The sequence below is a fragment of the Schistocerca serialis genome, chromosome 6, assembly GCF_023864345.2.
Source record: "Schistocerca serialis cubense isolate TAMUIC-IGC-003099 chromosome 6, iqSchSeri2.2, whole genome shotgun sequence".
NCBI classification, from domain to species: domain Eukaryota; kingdom Metazoa; phylum Arthropoda; class Insecta; order Orthoptera; family Acrididae; genus Schistocerca; species Schistocerca serialis.
This window is the reverse complement of record NC_064643.1, coordinates 443,130,412-443,146,961: the sequence shown is the minus strand read 5'-3', so window position 1 is coordinate 443,146,961 and position 16,550 is coordinate 443,130,412. Positions and strand designations below refer to the sequence as shown.

Sequence of the window (16,550 nt, the reverse complement as noted above, 5' to 3'; positions counted from 1 at the left end):
AAAGTGCGAGGTCATCCACATGGGTACTAAAAGAAATCTGATAAATTTTGGGTATAAGTTAAATCGCACAAATCTAAGGGCTGTCAATTCGACTAAATACGTAGGAATTACAATTACGAGCAACTCGAATTGGAAAGACCACATAGATAATATTGCGGGGAAGGCGAAACAAAGACTGCGCTTTGTTGGCAGAACACTTAGAAGATGCGACAAACCCACTAAAGAGACAGCCTACATTACACTTGTCTGTCGTCTGCTGGAATATTGCTGAGCGGTATTTCCTTACCAGGTAGGGTTGACGGAAGACATTGAAAAGGTGTAAAGAAGGGCAGCTCGTTATGTGTTATCGGGCAATAGGGGTGAGTGTCACTGATATGATACGCGAGTTGAGGTGGCAGTCACTGAAACAAAGGCTGTTTTCTTTGCGGCGAGATCTGTTTACGAAATTTCGATCACCAACTTTCTCTTCCGAATGCGAAAATATTTTGTTGACACCTACCTACGTAGGAGAAAAGATCATCGTAACAAAATAAGAGAAATCAGAGCTCTAACGGAAAGATTTAGGTGTTCTTTTTTCCGACGATCCATTCGAGAGTGGAATGGTAGAGAAGTAGTATGAAAATGGTTCGACGAACCCTCTGCCAGGCACTTAAGTGTGAATTGCAGAGTAACCATGTAGATGTAGATGTGTAGATGTTTGACAGTTCTGGACGTACACTCATATGGAGAGAAGCAGGGGCAAGTACCGCACTTTGGAACATCGACGAACATGATCGTTTTGGTGGTCCAGAAATTAAAGTACCGAGAGATATAATGCCGCATGAGCGTGCTGACCTACAAACCTTTGAACCCGGTACACTCAGCGGTCAATGTTGTTGTGACGATGCACTCCTTCTTCAGGTGCGTCTCTTTACGGGTGCATCTGGCCCTCATTTGATTTTTATGGACAACAATGCGCGAAAGCATCCAACTGCGAGGGTGGCGTGGCGTGCCCGTTGCCCCGACTTGAATCCCATGCATCCCGGGTGGGATGCGTCGGAGAGACGTATTACAGCACGTCAATGTGCACCAGCGACCACCCAGCAGTTGTATACCACACTGGCGGAGGAATGGAAGGCGCTACCAGTAGAAAGCATTACCAACCTTGTGGCCAGCAAGGGAAAACGTTGCAGAGCATGCCGTGGTGGCCACACACACCCTATTAAGAATCATATCCCGCCTTCTGTAATGTTTGCATTGAGTGGCGGCGACTTCAGTGTAATTATTATCTTTGAATAAAAACATTATTTCAATTCTTCTCACTGCATATTTCTCTCAGGCTGAAGGCCAATTTTTCTGTACAGTTCAATAAATCCCAACAGAGTGCCGGTTCTGCATGCATGCAAATACGTGCATGATCCGTTGACTGAACGGGATTGACATGAGGATATAAGTGCTAAAAATATAAAAAATACCTCAATACTGCCGAAATTGAAACATGGAAAAAAATTTACACGCATGCATAGCAGCCACCAGAATTCTATCCAGGAAAGGTGAATCAGGCATCATTTTTTGTATAGTCAAGGTGAGGTAAGTGGATAGCGATCACACACATTTCTCTTGAAAGTATTCCATAAATGTTCAATTATATTCTTATCTGGCGACTGTGGTACCGAGGAAAGATGCGGCAGTTCATCCTCGTGCTGACAAAACCAATCGGGGATGACGCGTGCTGTGTGACCAACGGTTCTGTCCTCTTGGAATACAGCATCGCCATTGGGAACAAACACTGTTCCATGGAACGGACCTGACCGCCTAAAATGGGCACATAGTCCTTGGCAGTAGTGCCACCTTACAGTGTAACGATGGAATACCACGATATGGCTACCAAAATCATCATCCAATCCCCGCCACGTTTCGCTCTTGGGACGTGAACTCGACCAGGCGTTGGAAACAGTGTGAAACAAGACTCATCCGACAAAATGGCATTCTTCCGTTGCTGGTGCTTCGGCGCTAGGTTTTACTTTTCCGGGCATTTGATTTCCTGATTGAGGAGCCCCTTCGAGTTGGTGCTGACAGGTTCAGTTCTAAAGTGACCTTTGCGACTGTCGTCCTCTTATTTTTCAGCGCAATCCTCGTCAATGACGGTCTGTCACGACCACTAGAAACACACTTTCGTCAGCTTTGTGACTCAGCGGATGATGTTTTCCCGCTTTCTCTGTATGCGGTAGAAATCTTCGATACCGTGCTCTTGAAACATCAAACACTTTGGCTTCCCTGGTTACTGAAACACCCACTAAACGACGTCCAACAATTTGTCCACGTTCGAATTCACTTAGGTCCGATATCATGCACCCACAACTACACAGAACGATGTTGCGAGAACGACTCACACTTGCAGTATATCGAGGGCATTGCACAGGTGCAGCTCGTGGTCAAACACAAAAGCCCAACTTGCAAGCTTTGTTTGCATCTGGATTTCTGTTCAGACATCTATTTCTCGCGTGTTTCCATATTTTCGTCCTCCCCCTGTATGAAACTTTTGGTGAGGAAGTAGGTTCATTTTAGTGTATGTTGTGCGTGGTACTTCAGTTTTAGTTCTAAAGATAGCTGAAACAGTAATAAAAGCTTAATAAACAGTAAAATAATAGAACAACGTCATGGGCATCTCCTGCGACATAATGCCGCCATTGAGTTTCTTTTTATTTTTTTTAACACGGAATCACGGAGGCACTTGGTGTTGACCAAAAAATGTTCATGCATATCTCGATGTTATTTTATTGCGTGTATACTCTGAAAGACGGTACAGTCGTTGATGTGGTCGCGAAATGCGAACGCAAAGATTCGTGGAAAATTTCGTGTCCATTATTTTAAAGCTATAGTATCAAACAATATAATCTTAACATTGTAATGAGAACAGACTGATTGACGGTTCGGTAAACGAGATAATGAACATGTACGTTTACAATATATCGACAATGGTATTAAGACGTACGCGTTCATTATCTCGTTTACCAAACCGTCAATCAGTAAATTTGGAAATTCCTGGTAAGTTCCTATGCGACCAAACTGCAGAGGTAATCGGTCCCTAGGCTTACACACTACATAATCTAACTTTAACTTACGCTAAGGACTACACATACATCCACGTCTGAGGGAGGACTCCAACGGGGGGAGCCGCGCCGTCAGTCAGTCTTGTCATAAGAGCTCATTACAATATTAAGATGTTGTTTGATACTATAGCTTTATATATATTTTTTTTTATTTCGCAAATTCATGGCTTACAGAATCTCTCATATACTAACGATTCAAATGGAATGAAAGAAATCAGTACCGTGTAACTATGACTTTTATTCTATGACAAGTCGTTCTTTAGTATATAATCGTCTGATAATTTTAGATAAATAAATATTCTGAATAACTGAGCGTGTAGCAGCATTATGTAACTCTTGTTTCAGGTATTGCAGATCGTCGAGTGTCGAAAATGAATCTGGGACGTTGTCCAACTTGCTTTCCTTGCGGCAGCCGGTTCAGAGTCTGCTCATGGCCTAGAGATACGGCCTTGCCTTTTCTTGACGGCTTTTCCGCCTTTACGGGTAACAACTGAGAGCGAGATAGCAGCTATCGCTTCCCTGCGTACAATATTACGCGGATGTGGGCGTACGCTTGTAACTATAATTGCCCTGTACAAATAAATCAACATTGTCGACGCGTTTTTTTTTTTATTTTTTTTTTTTTAGCGACACTCCATTCACTCCAGATGCTACCAGCTAGCCTCAAAACATTACCATATGGTCTAAGGAAATGCCGCTTACCCATTACATAGGTACACACAGACAATACTTAAGGTATCGGTGATCAACTGCCGAATCATTCGCAATAAAGCGCCAGATCTTGAAGCACTCTCAAATTAAACGGAACTCAAATAACAATAGGTACAGAAATCTGGCTAAAGCCTGAAGCCCATAGCAGCGAGATCTTTTGAGGTTATTCTAAGTATACGTTGAAGGGATAGGCTAAATGAAAACGGAGGTTTAGTGTTTTTAGTAGCAGCCAAGTGCCGGCCGGGTGGCCGCGAGGTTCTAGGCGCTACAGTCTGGAACCGCGCGACCACTACGGTCGCAGGTTCGAATCCTGCCTCGGGCATGGATGTGTGTGATGTCCTTAGGTTAGTTAGGTTTAAGTAGTTCTAAGTTCTAGGGGACCGATGACCTTAGAAGTTAAGTCCCATATTGCTCAGAGCCATTTGAACCATTAGTAGCCAAGTAACCCAAATCCACTGAAACAGACACTGAAGCTACAGAGATTGTCTGGGCAAAACATTGTCAAGCGTGCGCATAAACTTATAAATAAATCTGTCCGTCGACCACTAAGCACCTCACCCCCTTCCCCTCCGCCCTCCCCTAACTCCCAAATGTAACCAAAATGGTTACATAATATCTCGGCTCCCTAGCGCTTACATGTTCCCTAATCATACCGTCATAGCTGGAGGAGTCTTTAATTACCCAAAAATCGATTGGGGGTATTCTGTTTTGTTTGTGATGGTCGTGTCAAAACAACCTGCGAAATAAAAATGCCTTCTCTGAAAACTGCCTAGAACAGATACTCTTTAAGTCCACTCGCGATGGAAATATGTTAGTTTTAATGGCCACATCTACGTTCAAAAGGATATTAATGACCATGAGGTGGTTGTAACAACGAGTAGCATAATACAAAGGACAGCTAAAACAGTAGAAAGATTTACATGTTCAGTATACTGGGTAAAGGGAGGATAGTGTGACACCTCAAGGAGGAACATGAAACAGTTTACTGTGGTCAGAAGGGTGTCGAAGAACTGTGGCAGAGATCTAGAAGAATAGTCCATCAAGCATTGGATACATACGCAACTAGCGGAGCAATTCGTGGTAGGAACCCTCAATGGTATAAAGACTCTGTAATGGAACTTTCAAGGAAGCTGCAACTATTGCAATACAGGAGTAAATAAATAATAAGGCAATTGACAAATAAGTCCTAAGTTAAATACGTTTGCTATCAAAAGAGGAACGCGTAAAGCCTTCAACAACGGCCGTCTCTCACAAAAAATCAGTTCTGGTCGTATGTACACGGTGTGAAAGTTAGCTTCAGGCACTCATGGATGACACAGGAAATGAAATAGAGAGCAGTAAAGCAAAATCAGGAATGCTAAACTGTTTTTTCCAATGTTTCTGTACAAGGAAAATCCACGAGTATTATCCCAACACAATTCTCACACCAATACGGAGATGCATGATACAGATACTAGTATCCCTTGCGTTGCGATACAGGTGAAATCGCTAATATTGAACTAACATCAAAAGGCCGATAGAATTCCTGTCAGAATCTACAAGATATTTTGCAGCTGAACTAATCCCTCTTTTAACCATAATATACCGTAGCTCCGTCTAAAACAAAAACTGTGCTCAGAAGTTGGAAGAAAGCAAAGGTCGTACCTGTTGCCAATAAGAGTGGCAGAGAAGATGCACGAAATTACTTCCAATATCTTTGTCATCCATATGCGAAACGCAACACGCGCTTTTCTAAATGAAATCGTGAAAGGTAGTCAGAAACACAGAGTACTTCTTGACTTCCGAAAAGAATGTGACTCATAATTTATTAAGTAAGAATTAATTAAGTAAGACCATATGGAGTCTCAAGCGAAATTTGTGACTGGATTGGAGAGTTCTTGCTGGTGTTGATGTAGATGTTATCTTGTATGGATAACTATTGTCTGATATGGAAGTAAGTTTAGGCATGCAGCAGGGCAGCGCCTTGGGACCCTTGTTTTTCATGCGGCATGTTAACGGCTTGCACACAATAGTAACTTTAGACTTTTTTTGCAGGCGACGCATTTATCTACGCTGAAGATTGTCTGAAAATAATTGTGCAAGTAGTCAAGTCTCGATAAGATTCCGAATTCCTTCAGAGACTGGAAACTTATTTTAAGTATTCTGAAATGTAAAACTGTGCACTTCATAAAACGAAACAAACCTAGAACCGATGACTATAGTACCAATGAGTCACAACAGAAATCAGTCCACCCATACGAATACCTGGATGTAACAGTTTGTAGGCATATGAAATGGAATTATCGCATCGGTTCAGTCTTAGGTCAATCAGGCACCACACTTCGGTTCTTGGAAATGATAATGGGCAAATGCGATGGAGGATATCATTTACAAAACACTCCTTGCTCAATTTTGTGGGACCCATGCCACATAGGACTCACAGTGAACACTGAACGTCTACAAAGAAGAGACGCACGAATCTTCACAGATTGTTTTGGCCCATAAGTAGAGTCACGGACATAGTGATTAACTGGACCTGGCATACATTTGAAGATAGACGCCAATTATCCCACGAAAGGCTGTTTACAAAACATCAAGAAACGGCTTCAAGTGACGAATATTCCTCATCCTCCTGCGTATCACTCACGCAAGTGCAGCTATGACAGGATCACATTAATTACAACGCTCACAGAGGAGTTTAGACAATCGTTTTTCGTGCGTTCCATACTCTAATGGTACGTGAAGAAGTCCTAACAAATGATACAATGGCAAGTACTCTTTCCCATGTAATTCATAGTGGTTTGCAGAGGATATAAGTAAATACAGATATAGATCATTGCACTATGTGCTGCAATACAGCCATCTCCTTTGTAGTTTGGACCCAATGCCATCGAAAGGTATATCTGCAGTGTTTGTGACCAGTTAAAAATATCGTTCTGTCTTCGTCCGCCCTGTTTGGTTATAGAATGGGTAGTGGCTCCTTACATTGTGTCCATATTTTTCAATCCCAGAAACTGGGTTATTAGAAAAAACTGTGAGGAAAGCCATTATTGTCACGAATAATAAATTATCTTTCCTGTTGTTGGCACAATTGTCCCAAAAACAATCCAAAGTATAACACCAAGAGTGCGATGTAATTCTCTTGGATTCACCGCTCTGAACATTCGGATATTAACAGTACGCACAGGATCGATTACTTCTGACTGGAAACTCTTTATTTCCTTCAGCCAAATCTCCACGTATTAAAAGTTTGTTGTAAATATAATACACACTTTCGGTTACAAAATAAAAGTTGCTCGCATTTTGCTGTCTCTTTCCATGGCAGTCATTTACTCAGTTGGCGATGTATGAGCATAGCTTTCGCTTTTGCTTTCCTTTGTAGGAAGTTTGCCTAACGTTGCTCATAGTAACAGTCAGAATTATCTTCTCTGCGCAGGGAGATAACAGGTCTGTGAGAGACAACTTAGTTTAGCTAATGAGGGGGAATCACAATTTTTATTATCTCCTCGAAAAACTCACGCTTTAACAGTGAAAGTTAGTGATGGTTTTAGTGCTCTACACAGTCACCCCTTAATGGAACCCATTGTCCCAATGATGGACGACTGCCATTCGAACATTCAGTCGCTATCGTGACATTCTAGACATTGAACACCTGCCTTGTAGCTGAGTACTATAGCAAGTGGTTGTCGAACATTTTTGCTCAAGAACTACAACTGACATTGTGGGGCGGCGCTTCAGGCGGCATACGTACCGATTTTATTATTAAATGGATACCTGTATAAATCAGTGTATTATGAGCCGCCAACAGACTAGGTATACAAAGGGCGCGATAAACTGGATGCTGATCCCAAAGTACTGTTCGTTAAAATTCGGTACCATTCTGAACACTTCGTGTCGACTGCTGCCACCCTCTAGCACGTCCCCTCACTCCGCAACGACAGATCATCTGCCGCAGCACACAGCTAGGCCTCTCATGTAATCGTCCAACTTTTGGCTCGCCTACTATAATTCCTCCAGAATATTTTTTATTCGAGAACAATCGGCAGAAACAGAAACGTTTCAGATAAAAGAAGATATTTTCGATTCGACGAATGAGCCACGTACAGCCAACAGTTCCAAATGGTAGGGATTTACTCTTTGCTTATTTGCAAGTTATTCTCTTTAGGAAGCTGTAGCTTCTGTTAAAAATCGTAAAGTGTATTCGATATCGGTAAAGAATAAATACTTAATACTTGCAACTGTTGCCAATACTTGACATCTTCGTCGAATGAAATTATTGTACGGTTGCTGACAATGATCAGCCATGTTTATAATTTTAAAATCCTGCAATACAGGGAATAATAATTTTATATTGTTGTGTATTGTTTTGATAGCGATTGGGTTTTGAGGGATGCAGTCACACAGCGCCGTTTATTTAACAACCAGATTTTTATGATGTGTAACTTCTAAACTCTGTTTCAGAAGTGATTGTGAAAATAATGGTATTATCTCTGTAAGCATTTTTGTTTATTACCAAGCAGGAAAACTAAATTCTTAAGAAGCTTTTACTGTTAATTGCCGTTTTTGCATTCGGCTGTTAGTTGCTAGATTCATATTGTTATAAAATTGCGAGTGAGAACCACGGGCCACAAGGATAGACAAACGCTACCCACAAATTATCCAGCTTGCGAGCTACCCCGAGGAGAACGCAACTTCACGCTGTCTAAATGAAGGCAACTGGGAAGTTTCGCCGATCCAGACAGTACGCAACCGTCTCCGCAAGATTAGTTTGGCCTCTATGTATCAAATACTAACTACAGTACAAACCCTCTCATCGACAACGTGGAGTACGGGAAAAATGGAGAAGGGAACACACAGAAAGGAATCTGGATTAATGGTGTCAAATTCTCTTCCCTGATGAACCTAGGATTTATTTTACATGACGAGTTGAGTGCTGATGCGTCCTGACAGCAATGCAGGTCTCAGATAAGCACTCCCAAGAGCTCAGCAGGAAAATGTGTTAGGTTCCTCCATCCCACTTTCCAGCCCAACAGTCAACTTTCTGTGATGCGTTCGGTATTAAAGATGCACGAGAAAACTGTGCCCGCCACATCAATACCTTCCTTGAGGAAGCAGGACTCAATCGAATGAAATGACCGGCGATATCTGCTAACGTGAACCCGATTGAGCATGCTTGGTACAAGACGTAACTCTCAGTGCGTCGGTATGGGAACCTTCTCAAACACTGGACGGCCTTAGAAGGGCCGCCATCGAAGAGTGGGGAAGAGTGGGAGGGACTTGAACACAAAACTCTTGACCACCTTGTGGATATCATGCCAAGGACCACGATCCAAATACATCACAGGACATGTCATGGAGCAACGAGACACTGAATGTCACCCGGTAGCAGATTTAGATTTTACAGGCGTACACTTTCCATCAAACTGGTTTCTTGCTTTATTTCACGGTTACGTTTTCGTCTATAAGGGTGATACTTTCATTCACAGCATACCTTGAATCTGGCCAACATACGTCTGAAATGAAACAAAACTTTGGTTGAGCAGTTTGTATACTTCATGGCAAAAAGTTCGCTTTCAAATTTTCATTATTTATAAAAGCAAAAATATATACTTTATTTCAAGTGAGATGACTGTCACATGAGCTACTTCCCCCCTACATATCCGAATGGCTCTAATATTCCGCCACGTACGCTGTGCAGAAAAACTTATCTCCTTTCTTAGTGAATTGTTGCCAGAATTAATGGAACATGTCCCGTTGCCATTTATAGAATGATAATAGTTCCAACAAGACGTGGATCGACTGCATATTAATGTTGGCGCTATCGGTCTTTCAAACAATGTTTTTCACTCTTGTAGGAATAGATGTAGTGGGTCAGTGCCTCGATTGTTTTACTAGTACTTAAACGACATACTTACGTCAAAAGATGATTTGAACAAGCCACTAACAGTTACGTTTCTAGCGCCACTACTAAACAATTATAAGATTATTTTCAGAATGAAATTTTCGCTCTGCAGCGGAGTGTGCGGTGATTTGAAACTTCCTAGCGGATTAAAATTGTGTTCGGGGCCGGGCCTCGAACCTCGGACCTTTTCCTGTGGCCCCAGGTTCGTGTAACGGGCCATCACACAGCTTTATTCCGCCAGGAAGTTTCATATGAGATTATTGTCATGTATGTTATTATCGTTCCCCTAAAGTCCTGAATGATTGTAAATAAAAGTTCTTGCCTTTCCATATGTGGTGCACCAGTCATAGATATTGGGTAATGTGAATATGTTTTTATCATTTATTTATGGCACAGACCGTAGTTCAAGTTTACTGGGAAATTTTCTAACACAGCGAACTTCCTCTATTGTCGAAGACAGTTTATATGCTCTGAGCTGAGTGTCTGTGGTAAAAAAGTAGGTGGTATATGGTAATATACTAGAAAGGAGGAAATCATTGTGTTTATCACATGCTATTTCCGAATTTTGTGTACCTTAAATTGTTCAGCAAAAAGACTCACTGTAGTATCTTTCAGCTCAGAACGAATGCCATTTTCTTTCATAACTTGTGTTTCCGACACATTTGCAAATACCCACGACTTGAAGGCACAAAGAATCAGAATAATATTGTGCTAGCCCTGAAGGCTACATTGACACATATTTTCAACTGTTTCCTAGAGGAGTGGAAAGAAGTAGCTTCTAAAAATTCTTAAACATTGGATTCAGAACTCCATGCGTAAACAGTCATGATATCTTTACTGAGTTAACCTATACCTTCCACTCAAAAGGTTCGTCTTAGACGCAGTCAGAATTTTAAAATATTACAACGGTGTTATAAACATGTAGTTGCACGTGACAGTGAAAGATAGTAGAACGAGACTTTACAATTAAATATTCGTCACTGATTTTCAGCAACACAATGACTATGCACTTCGATCGTCATCGACGTAATGAAAATGAGCCGCATGCAAACGTTTTCTACAAAAACAAACTTCCTTAAACACGGAATACACAGAGACAGCGTGACAGCAGTTGACTCTTGAGCTTTTTAAATGGCCACGTAAAATAAATAAAAAAATTATAAATTAATGCAATGATGACAGCTGTATTGCAATAAAATGCCCCGTGCTTACCGTGTCTTCACGCCTGCACACGAAGTGAGGTAGCGCTAGCGCGTCTGCACAAGTGTCACTGCCAGCCGCCCGGTAAGTTCTGCGATCAGCAGGCGAATCCTCCAGCAACTGCCGCTGCCGGCAGTAACCCGTCCGTCTAGCCGCGCCTTTCAAAGGCCGAGTCCGAATAACCAGTCTGCGATGTAAGCGCCGCCTCGTGCAGAAAAGCCGTATCTTGCGAAAACCTTGCGTTCTGTCTCGACCGTGGGTAAGCATTTAATCTGCCTCGCGTAACAGTTCATATTTCAGGACTCCTGTTTCTTCTTTTCTTCGCGTGGATCGTACTTCGCCGCTAGTTTCTCTAGTCCCACTTGAGTGATAAGTGCACGTAAGTCAGACAATTTTTTTTTTTAACATTGCTCCTTGCAGACGAAAGCTGCACTTGCGAACAGCTGAAAGATCCTACCTAGAGACGAGACCAACTTTCGCATCGTAGTTACCAGTTAAATGAGTTTACAGATACAAGATGGTCCATTGATCGTGACCGGGCCAAATATCTCACGAAATAAGCGTCAAACGAAAAAACTACAAAGAACGAAACTTGTCTAGCTTGGAGGGGGAAACCAGATAGAGCTCTGGTTGGCCCGCTAGATGGCGCTGCCATAGGTCAAATGGATATCAAGTGCGCTTTTTTAAATAGGAACCCCCATTTTTTATTACATATTCGTGTAGTACGTAAAGAAATATGAATGTTTTAGTTGGACCACTTTTTTCGCTTTGTGGTAGATGGCGCTTTAATAGTCACAAACATATGGCTCACAATTTTAGACGAACAGTTGGTATTAGGTAGGTTTTTTAAATTAAAATACAGAACGTAGGTACGTTTCAACATTTTATTTCGCTTGTTCCAATGTGATACATTTACCTTTGTGAACTTATCATTTCTGAAAACGCATGCTGTTAGAGCGTGATTACCTCTAAATACCACATTAATGCAATAAATGCTCAAAATGATGTCCGTCAAAGTCAATGAATTTGGCAATACGTGTAACGACATTCCTCTCAACAGCGACTAGTTCGCCTTCCGTAATGTTCGCACATGTATTGACTATGCGCTGACGCATGTTGTCAGGGGATGTCGGTGGATCACGATAGCAAAGAAAGAAATCCGGGGACGTCAGATCCGGTGAACGTGCGGACCATGGTATGGTGCTTCCACGAACAATCCACCTGTCATGAAATATGCTGTTCAATACCGCTTCAACTGCACGCGAGCTATGTGCCGGACATCCATCATGTTGGAAGTACATTGCCATTCTGTCATGCAGTGGAACATCTTGTAGCAACATCGGTAGAATATTGCGTAGGAAATCAGCATACATTGCATCATTTAGATTGCCGTCGATGAAATGGGGGCCAATTATCCTTCCTCCCATAATGCCGCACCATACATAACCCGCCAAGGTCGCTGATGTTCCACTTGTTGCAGCCATTGTCGATTTTCCGTTGCCCAATAGTGGATATTATATATTATGCCGGTTTACGTTACCGCTGTTGGTGAATGACGCTTCGTCGCTAAATAGAGCGCGTACAAAAAAATCTGTCATCGTCCCGTGATTTCTCTTGTGCCCAGTGCCAGAACTGTGCACGACGTTCAAAGTCGTCGCCATGCAATTCCTGGTGCATAGAAATATGGTACGAGATCAATCGATTGTTGCAGCATTCTCAACACCGATGTTTTAGAGATTCCCTATTCTCGTGCAATTTGTCTGCTACTGATATGCGGATTAGCTGCGACAGCAACTAAAACACCTACTTGGGCATCATCATTTGTTGCAAGACGTGGTTGACGTTACACATGTAGCTGAACACTTCTTGTTTACTTAATTAAATAACGTAACTACCCGGCGAACGGTCCGGACACTTGGATGATGTCGTCCAGGATACCGAGCAGCATACATAGCACACGCCCGTTGGGCATTTTGATCACAATAGCCATACATCAACACGATATCGACCTTTTCCGCAATTGGTAAACGGTCCTTTTTAACACGGGTAATGTATCACGAAGCAAATACCTTCCGCACTGGCGGAATGTTACGTGATACCACGTACTTATACGTTTGTGACTATTACAAAGCGAAAAAAGTGGTCCAACTAAAACATTCATATTTCTGTACGTACTACACGAATATGTAATAAAAATGGGGGTTCCTATTTTAAAAAACGCATTTGATATCCCTTTGACCTATGGCAGCGCCATCTAGCGGGCCAACCATAGCGCCATCTAGTTTCCCCCTTCAAGCTAGACGAGTTACGTTTCTTGTAGTTTTTTCGTTTGACGCTTATTTCATGAGATATTTGGCCCGGTCACGATCAATGGACCACCCTGTATACGCAGACGATAGATAGCACTGGCACGCACCATAATTCCTTGCTGCTACCAACAAAAGGGTAGCTAACAATTTGTGACGACAAAATGTAGCTATATTTTGAGGTTTTTTTAACCCTGGGTATGAGGTAATACAGCTATAATGAAAGTAACTAATGTAATTTTTAGCTATACGTCCGTTCATTGGGTGTACTGAAATGTTACTCTGCGGTCTTGCAACACAAAGATTGATTTGCTGTTTATTGCGCTACATTTGACTCTGTTGACCTCTGTATATAAGAAGGGGAAAAAGAACGGAGCCGCAGAATTACAAAGGAATGCCCGTAACATCAGTCTGCTGCAGAATTCTACAACACATTCTGAGTTCGTACATAATAAATTTCCGAGAAACCGAAAAGCTTATGTCCACAAATCGGCACTGTTTAAGAAAGCATCGCTCTTGCGAAACTCAGCTTGCCCTTTTCTTACATGATATACTGCGAAGTATGGATGAAGGGCAAGAAGAAGATTCCAGGAAAGTTTTTGTCTCGGTGCCCCGTTGCAGACTTTGAACGATGGTAAGACGGAATGGAATAGGTTCCCAGCTATGTGAGTAGCTCGGAGACCTCTTAAGTAATAGAACCCTGTATGTTGTCCTCGAAGGCGAGTGTTCATCAGAGACAAGAGTATCGTCAGGAGCGCCACAAGAAAGTGTGATAGGACCGCTTTTGTTCTCTGAGTACATATATAGTTTGGCGGAAAATGTGGGCAGCAATCTGCGGTTGTTTGCTAATGGTTCTGTGGTGTACGGTGAGGCGTCGAAGTTGAGTGACTGTAGGAGGATACAAGATGACTTAGACCGAATTTATAGTTGGCGTGATGAACGACAGCTACCTTCAAATGTAGAAAAATGTAAGTTAATGCAAATGATTAGGAAAAATAATCCGGTAATGTTCGAACGCAGCATTAGTAGTGTTCTGCTTGACACCGTCAAGTCGTTAAAACATCTGGTCATAACGTTGCAAAGCGATATCAATTGGAACGAGTATGTGAGGACTGGATAGGGAAGGCGAACTGTCGAGTTCGGTTTATTGGGAGAATTTTAGGAAAGAGTGGTTCATCTGTAAAGGAGAATGCACACATGACGCTAGTGCGATCTATTCTTGAGTACTGCTCGAGTGTTTGGGATCAGCAGTACGAACCTGTCCCATCACGCAATCACGCAAAACTAATACTTTTCAATCTTCAGAGTAGTTTCCAGGCAGTCCACTTTGTGCAAAATGGTTCAAATGGCTCTGAGCACTATGGGACTCAACTGCTGTGGTCATGAGTCCCCTAGAACTTAGAACTACTTAAACCTAACTAACCTAAGGACAGCACACAACACCCAGCCATCACGAGGCAGAGAAAATCCCTGACCCGCCGGGAATCGAACCCGGGAACCCGGGCGTGGGAAGCGAGAACGCTACCGCACGACCACGAGATGCGGGCCCACTTTGTTCCTGGTCTGGTGGTGGCTTCATTCTCTGGCAGTACATCCCATTTGATAATTTTTTTGTCTGTATAAGTTTCTGTCGAAAGCCTCTGAAGGACTTGTATGAGCCTTTTCTAAATCCTTTTCGTCCTGCTAGGCCTAGGGTATGGCTTTGAGTTGTTCTATGTACCTCGCAGTTTTGTAAGTCTATTTGTTGGGAATCCGTGGATATCCGGTTAAAATTTCCGTCTTTATTTTCTTATGTCTGCAGTGAGATTCGATAGCTTTTCGTTTGTTGTCTGTATACATCATTTCTTCTTTCGGGACCGAGTACCTTTCTTAGAGTTTTGCGTTCTTCCTTTAAAATTTCTTCCAGATCACCTTTTCTGTGGAGTGTACGCTTTTCGCTGGCGTACAAGGCTTCAGCTTGATAAGCATGTCAGAGTGTCTGATTTTTGTGTTTATGTATATACGTCCTTTGTCGTAGATGTTGATTTTACAATGAGCTCTTCTAACTTTTTGCTTCCGATTTGTCAGTGCCATTTTCTCTTCCCCTGGAGATCCAAGGATTCGACTAAGTACTTGTACAGAAATCTCCGATTTGTCTTTATTTTGTAATCACATAGGAATGTTGGTGACTTCTTATGGATTTCTTGTTGTAAGGGGGACGGGGATGAGAAGCTTTATTGTACGACACACTAATATGCACTCTAGAGGAGTTGCAGCCATTACTCATGAAATTAGTATGCAGATGCCACCTCAACTTTAATGTTATCAGACGACTTTTCGCAACATCTCCAAAACAATACTGAACACAGAGCAGTTTGAACGCCATCTATGAACATCAATAGTGGCAAAACATTCATGTATCCCAAGCGGGGAAACTGCGCACCTCTGTCATTTTCGTCACATGAGAAGTGCTTGTTTTTATCTCCTCTAAACACTCTAAAATTTTGTATATGTAATGTGGTATCACATGTCAATACCACCCCAAGGGCATCATAGCAACGGAATTGCAGGTTTCCATACGACGCTGGTTGCAGGGGCCCTGGATTTGGTGGACCCAATGGTGCATGCCCACTGAGCCACACTTCCACCCACACTAGACTAAGAGCGCACTCTGCCGCCGCAATATAGGATGACTGGTGGCTGCCCACAGCCAACTTGTGCTTGGAGCCTCTATGCTATGACACCATCATTCCTGCTTACTTTAGGGAGCCTCTTCCATGTTGACAGTGAGAGATGGACTTTATTTCTTGCTGCAGTATTTGTAATGAGTCTTCCTTCACTTGGAGAGATACAAGTTACACAAATCTTCTGTTTACTGCATTTTGCTTGTTCGCTAATTATTTCTGCTCCTGTCCAGCTTTACTACAACGACAGTTGCTGCACCACTATGTAGCCCACCTCTCCTTACCACTGTATATGAAGTCATACACAACACACAGTCTTTTTTACACCCTGTATTATACAGGCTGAAAAGAATGTATGGGTGTTGCAGGGTATGTCGTGCTGAAAAATAATTGTTATGAAGACAATTTGTGCCGTTCGCGAGTTAATTACTATTGAAGTTACCCAACCAGGTCATTACGCGAGCAAATTCAAGCGGCCCGCCAGATATCGATTAGTGTCGGGTGTTCCCATAGAGTGGATGACAGCGCACAAAACCGCTCAGACTTTGGCTCGGGTTCAATTTTTGTATCGCTTTCTTGTTCCGTTTTAGGAAACCAAACTCAGAATATGTTTGGTGACACTGTTTCTGGCGCGCCCTGGGCTAAATTTAAAGGAAATCAACACGATAACGGCGCACTGTATCGAGTGTTTTTCTTA

The 16,550-nt window shown here is 42.4% G+C and overlaps 1 protein-coding gene across 2 annotated transcripts in view; it reads right to left on the bottom strand.

Annotated features, from left to right (window-relative positions):
- The window catches only part of LOC126483811 (probable cytochrome P450 6a14), an 88,851-nt gene extending 77,806 nt beyond the window's left edge, over positions 1 to 11,045 (bottom strand). For both annotated transcript variants that reach the window (XM_050106996.1, XM_050106997.1), the window contains exon 1: positions 10,897 to 11,045. The gene's annotated coding sequence lies outside the window, so the exon portion shown is untranslated. The remainder of the gene's footprint in view (positions 1 to 10,896) is intronic.
- Positions 11,046 to 16,550: the final 5,505 nt, after the last annotated feature.